Source organism: Canis aureus, chromosome 4, assembly GCF_053574225.1.
Source record: "Canis aureus isolate CA01 chromosome 4, VMU_Caureus_v.1.0, whole genome shotgun sequence".
Classification (NCBI taxonomy): Eukaryota; Metazoa; Chordata; class Mammalia; order Carnivora; family Canidae; genus Canis; species Canis aureus.
Genome location: NC_135614.1, coordinates 40669890 through 40680044, shown reverse-complemented (window position 1 = coordinate 40680044; position 10155 = coordinate 40669890). Strand labels below are relative to the sequence as shown.

General features: G+C 48.7%; 2 long non-coding RNA genes across 2 annotated transcripts; one reads left to right on the top strand and one right to left on the bottom strand.

The window, feature by feature from the left end:
• The first annotated feature begins 792 nt into the window (after positions 1 to 792).
• LOC144312603 (uncharacterized) lies at positions 793 to 7445 on the top strand. Its single transcript, XR_013378108.1, has 3 exons — positions 793 to 1109; positions 6691 to 6766; positions 7272 to 7445. It is a non-coding gene; the product is annotated as an uncharacterized LOC144312603 (long non-coding RNA).
• LOC144312601 (uncharacterized) lies at positions 6973 to 8160 on the bottom strand. Its single transcript, XR_013378106.1, has 2 exons — positions 7909 to 8160; positions 6973 to 7297 (listed from the first exon to the last, which is right to left on the bottom strand). It is a non-coding gene; the product is annotated as an uncharacterized LOC144312601 (long non-coding RNA).
• Between the last annotated feature and the right edge of the window lie 1995 nt (positions 8161 to 10155).

Here is a 10155-nt window from a genome sequence, read left to right as displayed (position 1 = left end):
TTATTTTATTTATAGAAGGGGCTATATGAATGACTAGTTCGAGGTGCACTGGATTTTAGGAAACAGGCAGGAAATGTTCGGGAGGCAGAATCGGCAGGGCTGGATTGGAACCCACCTGCATTCCTCTGCACACAGAGAATGCCCTTGCCTTCTCTCTGTATGGCTCTGATCTGACACCCCTTCAGCCTCATTTCAGGGCCACTTCCTTCCTTCCACTTCCACTATCCCCCCCAGATAGTCACCTCTCTCTCTGCCCTGTTCCCAGAGCACTTCAGGGGACAATAAGACGTTTCTGTTCCGTTAGAGCAGTACAGACCAAATTGCAGGTGTGTGTGCCTAGCACAGCACAGAGCAAGCACGTGGCGGGGACTCAAATGCTCACCGTGAGCCTGCACGTCCCCGAAGCAGGGGCCAAATGAGAAGCACATACGCTGATCCAGACCCGTGTACCCAGAGAAGGAAACTGCAGCCAAGGGCCCCTCAGCTGCCAGTTGCATGGGCCTGTGATTTAGGACTTTGCTCTGATCATACTTAGCTCAAGCTCAACCTGACGCAAGGAGGGCGTGAGGGCTGGGCGGTGAAGTGGAGAAGCGGGCAGCCACCATCCCCATTTCTGTGAGGAGTCCATCACAGCTGATATCTGTGGTGGCTCTTGTTTTGTCCCCAGGCGCCATCCACTTGCATCAAAGCCACACACTCTCCTCCTCCCCTCCTTGTGACCCTGTCGTATCCTTCTCCCCATCATAAGGTGATCAGCCCTTTATGCTTGTTGAGTTAGCCGCTGATCAGGAAGAAAGAGGGACTCTGAACCAACAGTCTCCTTTCAACAAGAAGATGACCTTATGTCCATTTCCACCTGGCAGGGGAGAGAGTTTGGCCTGGTGGAAGGCTCTCCAGGGTGCTTTGATGTACAGACTGCGATTTGAACCCCTAGGTCCTTCACTGATGGCTTTGTGACCTCGGGCAAGTGACCACCCCTCTGAGAGCCTCAGGTTTCTCATTGTGATCCCTGCCTCCAGTGGAGCTGGCACAGTGATGGGCAGGTGGCAGGAGCTCCTGCTCTGTAAAGCTCTGGCACCGCCACCTGCTCTGTTCCAGGGTTGCCTTGGGTAAGGGGTTGACATGTCTGGAGAGAAAATGTGAACGGGAAGGTGCTCCCGCCCTGCCTCTATTGTAATGGATGTAGATGAAATTAATGAAATTTAATTTCCCATTAAAATGAAAAACCCAGGATTTGTAGTTCCCAAATTTTAGTAAGCATAATAAGCACCTAAGGATTTTGCTAAGAGATGCAGATTCCTGGGTGCTGGCTCCAGAGATTCTGGATGTGGCCAGAAAATGCATTTTAAATAACCTCGGGTATCTCATGGATGTGGTGCCCAGAATCTGGGTGGTTCCTCGATTGCAGGCCTGGGCAGTCTAGTTGGGAGGTCACAAAGAGGGCCCACTATTCAAATTGAGAGTTTTCCATTCATATCACAATTTCTTCTTCAAAGAAGCATTGTCAATACTGGGTCTGCTTTTCTGCCTGACAAGGTAGAGCTCAGTTGCTCTTGCTGCCTTCAAACAGGGCAATAGCCTTTATTTAAATCCTGGCTCAAACTCTCATTGGAGTTTGTGGCCACTGGCTGGGCCAGTCCCCTCACCCAACTGATTGGGAAACTGAAGCCCAGAGCCAAAATGGCTTAAATGAGGAGAGCCAGCTTTGGATGCCCAGGTCAGAGGTGACCTAGGAAGAGCTGTGTCCACTGTGATCAGAGTGGGTAAACAGAAGCAGCACATAAAAGAGAGTAAAGTCAAGGTAGGGTGCTCCTGGGAGGGGAAAGGCATGTGTGAAGACCCCCAGGACCGAGGGCCCAGCCTGTCGGTGGGGCCCCGAGAGGCTGAGGGGGGCCGTGAGACATGGGGAGCAGATATGAAGCTGCTGAGCCCTGATGGGTGGCACAGTCTAGGTCAGGGAAGAGCTAACTACAGTGTGGTAGATGAGAAGTACGGGGTCAGCATGAGCATAGGATGGGAGGGAAGGAGAGAGGAAGGAAGAAAGGGGAGCATAACCAATCCTCCTTGAGGCCGCAGAAAGCAAGCCCAGAGATGGAGCAGGAGGACACAGAGAGAATCCTTATGGTGTTACTTGAGCTCCCAGATCCAGCTTGTTTCATGAGTTAGTAAATACCCACCCCACCTAGGGCTGCCAGAGAGGACACATTTGAGTTTCTGATGCACTGAATATTTTGGTTTTTTTATTTTTTTTTTATTTTTTATTTTTAGCTAAGTATGTCCCATGCAGTATTTGAGAACTACCTGTACAGAAAATTAGTGGTTGTTTATCTAAAACTTACATTTAACCAGGCATCCTTTATTTTTATTGACTAAACCTGCAACCCTAACCTCAGCCATCCTTTGGCCTTAAGCCAGCCTGGTTGGATTTCTGAGTGTTGCAACTAAAGGAACCTCAATGAGAACAGTCAGTTGAGAAGTGACTCAACTTGCCCAGGGTCACAAGGCCAGCCAGCCAGTGAGCATCTGGATTAGAACACAGATCTGTGACTCAGAAACCTGTGATTACCCCTCTGAGAGCCTGGGGGATGGCAGAGAACAGATGATCTGAAGCTCATGCGACAGAATTGGGTCTGAACAGAATATGGATCAGGAAGGGGAGAGAAAAAGGGAACTGGGAGTCATAGTTTTGTTGACTGACAGAGGTGACCTTCATTTTTTATATTACATGCAGACTCACTCTTCAGTTATCTGTCAAGTACCTACCAGGTGCAGGGCACTGTGCTTGTTTCTCTGATACCTGCAGTGAGCCGATAGGATCACTGTTTAGCTTTCCCATTTTGCAGATGGGAGAGAGAGGCTCGCAGAGACCACGGGTCTGGGAGCCCCACGGAGCTGGGGTTTCCCAGGCGGCACCCCGCCAACCCACACAGAGGCCCGGCTGCTCTAGCACTTGCTGTGTGTTGAAATCCAACTCCCCATCCCCTGTCTGAGCAAAGCAATGAAACTGAAATTGCGAGTAAATGTTCCATCTGTGTCTGCCCTTGGCAGGCATGCCTGTTGTGACATACCTGGTGTTTAATCCTGTCACCCTGTGCTCTGCATCTGGCCACAGGCCTCCTTGCACGTCCCCAGTGTGGTACCCAGCCACGTCTCCTTTCTGTGTAGTGGGATGGAGGCTGCTGAGGAAGGGGGACAGAAGCTCAGGGCCTCACTGGTGCCGGAAGTTGGATCCAGGCCTCTGGTGCCATAGTAACAGTTACTATAGAAACACAAAGGCTACACTCAGCAGGACTACAGGGATCTGTGCAGGGTTTTCATAGACTGACGCCAGCGGAGAGGGGCATCTGGGAGGTGGTTAGAGACCTCCCTACACACACTGCAGAGCAAGGGCCAAGTCTTGTCTTGGGGCTGCCTCACCTGTGTCTCCATCTTCCTCTCCTGCCACTTCTCTCTCATCTCCTCTCCTTCTGCCATGAAGTCTATAGTTGCGGTGGCTCAGGCTGCTGTTTTCTCCACCTGGAACACCCATTCTGGCTTTCTCACTTGGCAAATTCCTACTTACCCTCCAGGCCTCATCTTGATGCTTTCTTTTGTTCTACAAATATTTATTGAGTGTCTGCTAAGTACAGGACACTGTTCTGGCCACTGAGGAGTGAGGCAGGCAAGGGCCCTGCTGCCTGGAGAGATACATGTATGTAGAGAGACACAGGCATGCAGGAAGCATGCAAGTAAATGAACAAGATGTTCATTTGGTGATGTTCAGATGGTGCTAGGGAGAGAGCAAGGAAGGGTGATGAGGCAGTCGGATGGTACTGGTTTATGGGGATTGGAGGCCAGGGAAGATGAATAGGGATTAGTATTTGTCCTCCCTGAGCCCTCTGGTTCTCCTCACCTGCCTAATCTGGCCCCTGAATCACAGCACTGATACAGTGTCCCTGCCTGTCTCCCACTTCCAAAAGTGCCTTTTCCTTGAAGGCAGGAGCAAAGTCTCGTTTGTCTCTGTGTCCCCAGTGTCTGGTACATAGCAGGGACTTGATAAGGCACACACAGTTACTGAGTATGGAGTATGTGACCATGGGTTGGGCAATGTCACAGATAGGTCTCACGTCCCCTTTATATTGATTCCATGACATGAGTGCGATTTGATCACATTTAATCACTGTAGAGATTCAGGAACCGAGCTCAGCCAGGTTTAGTAATCAGCTTCACGGCCACCAGCTAGGGCATAGTAGGGCTGAGATTCAAAGCTGGTCTGCCTCCGCATGCTCCTTTTGTGCAACATGGTAAACTTTACGGAGCTATAATTCACATGCCACACAATCTGCCTTTTGAAAGCATACCAGTTAATGGTTTTTAGTTTATTCACAGACTTGTGCAAACATCAGAACAGCTGAGGTTAGAACATTAGCCCAGAACACAACTGAACTCCTCCAGGCAAGGCCCGGAACCTCAGCCTCGTAGAAGTTCAGAAGTTGGCCGCCGTTATAAATTTCGAGCTGAGGAGTTCTGTGTGGGCTAGCTGCCTTTCTCTTGGCATATCAATAATGAGCTTTGGCCTATTGGCATTTTCAATGTATACGCTCTGCCTCTCTGAATTAAGACCCCTATTCTCCACTGGAAATCTCAAAACAACCTACAGACAAATAAGTCGAATTCCAGAAGGGCCTCCAGAGGGCTTTCCTAGCTGAAACACGGGGCATGTGGTCCATGCAGCCACTCAGAATGTCTGGAATTCACCAGGCCCTGAGTTTTTAAAGCCTGAGACTTTCTGGAAGCCTGACTTTGTGGCATGTGCTGGCACAGAAGGGGCTTCAGCCAGGGGGAACTGGGGACTCTGAACCCTGGGACCGCTCTCTGCCCTGTCCTTCCTGAGGAGCCCGTAGTGTTCAGTTTAGCCTATATATCCAGTTCACTTAGCCCCAGAACCAGTGAGTAGAGTAGATGATCCGTTTATCCTTTTCCCAGTGGGAAGGGTTCCATTATCCCACATTTTCACATCCTTCTCACACCAGCCCTTTAGCTAACCACGAGTGCCTGAATTTCACCTCTGCAGATGTAGTTATGAAAGTACTGAAGGGGAATGGGTATAACTTTTACCCCAGCCTGGTACACAAAAGAGGTCACTTGTCTTTTCACCACCCCCATCAAAGCCTCAGTCGCCCAGTTTAGCAGAGTGTTCAGAATCTCTCTCCTGGCCCCATTCCTCCCTCAGAACTCCCATTTTTCATCAGTCTCTGGAGGTCAGGCCACAGCCCTAGATAGGTGAAGTGAGCTCTGGAGAACCTCATCAGTTCTTGCATTCTCTTGCTCATGGCCAGCTCTGCATCTGTCCACACTCGGAAATAGGAACCAAACTTGGCCAGTTGAAGCAGAAGAATATTTCCTTCTTATTTTTTTTAAGATTTTATTTATTTATTTGACAGAGAGAGAACATGTGCACAAGCAGGGGAAAGCAGCAGGCAGAGCGAGAGGGAGAAGCAAGCTCCCTGCTGAGCAGGGTCCCTACCTCAGGACCCCGGGATCATGACCTGAGCCAAAGGCAGACACTTGACCAACTGAGCCATCCAGGCACCCGGCAGAAATATATTTCTTAAAGGTTGTTTGTTGGGTAGCTTTGAGAGTTGTTTGGCGGGCCAGACACTCAGGCTTAGATATCAGTCAGCTAGAACAATTTCCCAAACTATACAACTGTTCTGCTGGGCATAGACACTGCCTCCAGCACCACCCACACTAGTGAGGCTGGACCCTGGAAATGGGAGCTGATGCTACATCTGGAAACCTGATTCAGCTCATGGCCACCATCCTTGCTGGAATGGATTCCACACAATCCCTGCTTCCCAATAGTGGCCCCGTTCCCATCCTGAAAGGGTATGGTGGTAGGAGAAGCTTACATGCTGTCTCTCTAACTACAAAGGAGGCTGGAAAGTGAATTTTGACTTCTATAGTGGGAGGTGGGCTCTGCCCACCAGGTAGACTCATGAAGTGGAGAATTCTCCCCAAAATGAGCAACCCAAACAAATAACCATTTACCAGTGGATTCTAGGCAAATTTTCCCATCTCTGCCCTGTACCTCTGTACCATGGGATTTAGAGAGGGACAGCCATTGGCCCCCAAATGAATCCTTCTTCCCCATTCCCCCAAGACAATGGGTGTCTGCTTGCCTGGCATTTCTATAACTAAGATGAGCCACAGAATAAAGAAGCCTGCTCCAAGATGACCATAAACCCACATGGACCCAAGTAGGAAGAGCTATTCCCCAAAGGCAATCAGGACACTTCTTCCAAAAAAGGGGATTCTAGGCGGGAAAAACAACTCATGTTCACCACAGCTGGGAAATTGCAGAGGATTTTATCTAATTAATTTACACTTAATTTTAATATATAGAAACCTAAGTAAGTCCCCAAAATGGAATTTCTGGGTCAGAGATCATGTGTATTTTAAATTTGAACAGACATTGCCAATATTTCCAGAAAGCTTCATAGCTTCTCATCCCTTCCAGTAATGCATGAGAGTGTCTTTTTCCTGTTCTTCCCAGCCCTTAAGATTTTCTTTTTGCCAAGCTGAGAAAAGTGATGTATGCTTGCTGTATTCTGCATATTCATTCCAGTGACAGCATCTGTGTGTCTCTGCACTTTTGTATTTGTTATATACCTCATTTCCCCACCTGAATGTCCTTTTTCTTCTTCCCAGCCTGGTGAGCTCCTACTTGGCTTTCAGAACCCAGCCACAAGGTCCTGTACTTGGGAGGTTTCCCTAATCCTCCAGAGTAAGCTTGCCTTCCTCCCTACCACCTGCTCTCTCTCTCTCTCTCTCTCTCTCTGTCTCTGTCTCTCTCTCTCTGTAGTCCCCCTGCCAGCCCCATCACGAGGCACAAACAGGATTTGGGTCTCTGGAAGTCTTTACCATAGGACTGCTAGAAGGGGAGGAACATGTCACAATAGGCTCTTAGAAGGGGAGGAACATGTCACAATCTTCTCTGGGGCCCCTCTGCCAGAACTGTGCCTGGTCCAGAGCAGTGGCCCGGAATGTTCATTTATTAAATGCCATTATAACAAAGCTTTTCCACAAATGTTTGTACAATAAGGCAAGGAGTTGGTGAAAGGAGACTGGTGCTTGTAGCTTTCCAGGCAGGGTGAGCTAGAAGGAATGTGCAATTACAGAATCAGTGGGCAAAGCATCCTGGGGCCAGAGGGACCCTGGGGGCACCGTGTAGGTCTTGATCAGTTGAGAATTCCTGCGATTCTGACATTCTCTGTTCTTCCTGGACTCAGGCATCCAAGGTCACCTCATTATGGCCCTGTGTGAAGACATCACCCCAAAGGGGACATCGTTTTGGAACATCTGATCAGCTTTCTGAGTCAGATCCACTAGCTCGTAAAATCCAATAAATGTCAAAAATCTGTCAGGCCCATTAACCTCTGGAGGTCTATTAAAAGACTGATTTCGCTAAGGAGATTCTGTTTCTGTCACACAGATGCCAAGGTAGCCAATTTGACAAACCCCTGAGTTTTGGAAGTTAGGAAGGGGGCAGATTTTAAACGGAATAACCAATCTCTCTTAGTTTTGTCTTAAGACCCTGTCATTTCTTCCACACTGGTCCATACAGAGCATCTGCTAATTTGACCAGCCCTGTTGTTGGTATGTGGGTGGGGGCCTGCTCCAGAAAACATTCCAGAACCTCTTTTCCAGGCTCCAAGAAAATGACCCCAGTCCCTCCCTACTTAATAACCTGTGCTCATCTCTGTTTTATCCCTTATACCACTGAAACATAGTTTGCTGCGTGTGGGTCCCTTCTACTAGATCATGAGCACCTCAAGGACAGTGTTTGTAGGGATTCCCTTTGATAGGAGGTGAGGTAAAACCTGAACCCAAATTACTTTAGCAAAAAAGGAAATTTGGTTGACACACCTGTCACAAGTCCTTTCCATATGTGGCAGGAGGTCCACTGGCAGATTCTATGCGATGGCAAGCCTGCATCCGGCAGCTCCAGACATCCTGCTGCCAACTCAACAGCCCCATGGCAAACAGCCTTTCTTTCCCAGGAGAACCAGCCAGTCTCCTAGGCCAATTCCCACTGGTGCACTGTGGGTCTACTTGCCAATCCCAGGGCATTCTTCTAGCAAAGCGGTTACTGTGTTGTGATGTCATTAGTGCTTTATTTAATTGCTGTCCAGAACTATGAATTCCTTGGTAGGTGGAACCAACTTCACCTTTCCTGTGCCTAGTGTAAGGCCTGGCTCACAATAAGTGCTTCCTGAACGTGTTTAGGATGAATAAATGAGTGAATGAATGAAACTGACATTGTTAAAGGGCTTCAGTGTATTAGGCTCTGTGGAAATCCATCTGTTAGACATTCAAAAATATTCCCTGCCTCCCATGCTTTTTTTGTGAGGAGGCCTTCAATGTCCACATCAAGAGATAGTGTCTTTGCCTTCCCCTTCAATCCTTCGGGCTGGCACCTGTTATGGTCACTAGGATGAGAGGGAGGTGACACTGGTTAACTTCTGGACCTTTAGAGAGCTATAGCTTCTGTCTTCGGCTTTTGGAACACCCCTCGCTGCCATGCTATGAGGAAGCATAGGCAGCCCTGGGGAGAGGCACATGGAGGGGGGAACCAGAATTCCCACCCAACAACCCTACAGAGTTCCTAGCTGGTGGTCAGAGCTAATTGCCAGTCATTGCAAGCGGGGCCACTTTGGACCTTCGAGCCATCTCTGGGCCTCGGGTGGTACCATGTTAAGCAAAAGAACCACCTTGTCAACCTAATCGGGAAACATTAACAGTAATAACAACAACAACAACAATAAAAATAAAATTTTAATCCTCACATCATTCTCATGGAAATAGAGGCTTAAAGGCTCAGAGCCCTTAAATAAATAGCTTCCCTAAAATCACCTGGTCCTTAGACAGTAGAGCATCAGACCTGCAGCCAGGATGTGCTCAGGGAAACTGATTAGGCCAGCACAGAATATGGAAACCAGTAATAGGAAGGCAAACTATTTGCCAAAATCACAGAAATGCATTTCAGAGCCAGGCAGTGGATTTGGTTAGACTCCCTTTGAGGGCTTTGGCATAGGAGCTAGGTGTGAGGACACATGGCTACAGGGCCAGGGATGTAGGCTGCTGTGATTTACAGGGAGGGAGTGGTGTGGGCTGTGGTGGCCAGGAGGGCACATGCGCAACAAAAAAGACAGTCCTGCCTATTGCTGCTAGGTGTGTAGCTTGGTCCAGGACCACTGGATCCTTCAGTACATCAAAAGCACCAAATATTAAGATACCTTAGTTTTGTTGAGTTGGGAGGAAGGGGGATAGAGAAGACATTGGAGTGCCGGACAGATCTGACCTGTAGAACTCCAGATTTTGACTTTTTTTTTTTTTCAAAAGAACCATCCCAGTTTAAGCTCTAGAAAGGGAAAGATACCCACTGTCTCTGTTCCAGCAGGAAAAAAAAAAAAAAAAAAGCAGCTTCTTTTCCATTATAAGTTCCATAAAGGGTTTCAAAATGTTGCAGGGTTTTGTTTTTTTTTTTTCCATAGTTAAGAATTCACTGGGGACTCCTGGCCCATCTTCTACCTCCCAACTGGCTTTTGCTTCTCCAAGCTCTTGTCATCCTGTGAAATGCTGCTGCTTCTTAGGGGAGGCCAGTCAGGGAAATTCCATGCTGAAAGGAAGGCAGCTCCTGATTTCTTAGTCATGATCAGCCGTGGGTTCATATGCCACCTGGAGCTTGGCTCCTTGCAGGTGCAGGGTCCCCAGCGGTCTGGCAAGATGTCACACTCTCTGCCTCTGTGGCCCCGTGGAGCCATCAGGCAGAAAGCATTGCATTGAATGACCTCACTCCCTGGGTCCAGGACCTGAAGGTGAGCTTTCCCCAGGGAGGCTGAGCCAGGCCTACGGTGGCCGCAAAGGCCCTGAGAGAGGCCAGCTAGGCATGTTGCCTCATCCCTGACTCTGTCTTACAAGCTCACAGCCTTTGCGTCTCCGTTTTCTTTTGCCCTTTATCAGAATGGTGAAAACCTTCCCTGCCTCTCTCTGTGTCAGGATGACTCGTGATGCTGCTTGGGTAGCTTTTCACAGCTACATCAAGGGTTTCACATCCATGAACTCATTTACCAATTACCGCAAGCCCTCAGTCTTGTAACAGTGCCTGACCAG